Raw genomic sequence first — 688 nt, 5'->3', positions numbered from 1 at the left:
GCGTGGGCCTTTGTCCAGGAAGAAAAGCTGGACTCGAACTAGAACCAGGGGATACTTGGCGGTCGTTGCCGCTCTGGTACTTTAAGCTGGACACGTGGCTTTCTGTTGGTTGGATTTTCACTTGGCCGTATTTTTGGACCCTTTTTGTTCTCTATACCAGTTTTTTCTCTCTTTTTCCTGTTATTTATAATGTTATGGTGGGAGGGCGGGGTGGGGGGAGAGTGCCGAGGGTATGTGTTTCTTGTGGGGTTTTTGGTTGTTTTGTATTTATCGGTGGGAGATCGGGGACGGGGGTGGAACTGAAGATGGAGGGGCGGGGAGGGGCAGGGCGGAAGCGCGGGCTTTCCTCTGGTTTCCCGCGCACGGGGCAGAGGAGGGAGGGGGGTGGGAGTAAGGGGCGTGGTCAGCAATGGCTCCCTTTCCCGCGCTGGAGCGGGGTCAAGGAGGGGTGGTAAGGGGGGGGACGTCCCCCCATGCCGGGAGGAGCCGGAGTGTGGCAGGGGCAGCCGGGTCAGCGTAAACCAGCTGACTCACGGAAGTACTATGGAGGGTGCATCGCGGCTAGGAAGGGTCCTAGCCTGGGGGGGGAGGGGGGTGGGGGGGGGGGAGGGGGGAAGGGGGGGGGGGGCCACCGGGTTGCTGCTGAAAAGGCCAGGGAGGAGAAGTTGAGGACTGGAGGGGTGGGGGG

Source organism: Scyliorhinus canicula, chromosome 7 (genome assembly GCF_902713615.1).
Source record: "Scyliorhinus canicula chromosome 7, sScyCan1.1, whole genome shotgun sequence".
Lineage (NCBI taxonomy): Eukaryota > Metazoa > Chordata > Chondrichthyes > Carcharhiniformes > Scyliorhinidae > Scyliorhinus > Scyliorhinus canicula.
Note: the sequence above shows the minus strand (reverse complement) of the source record.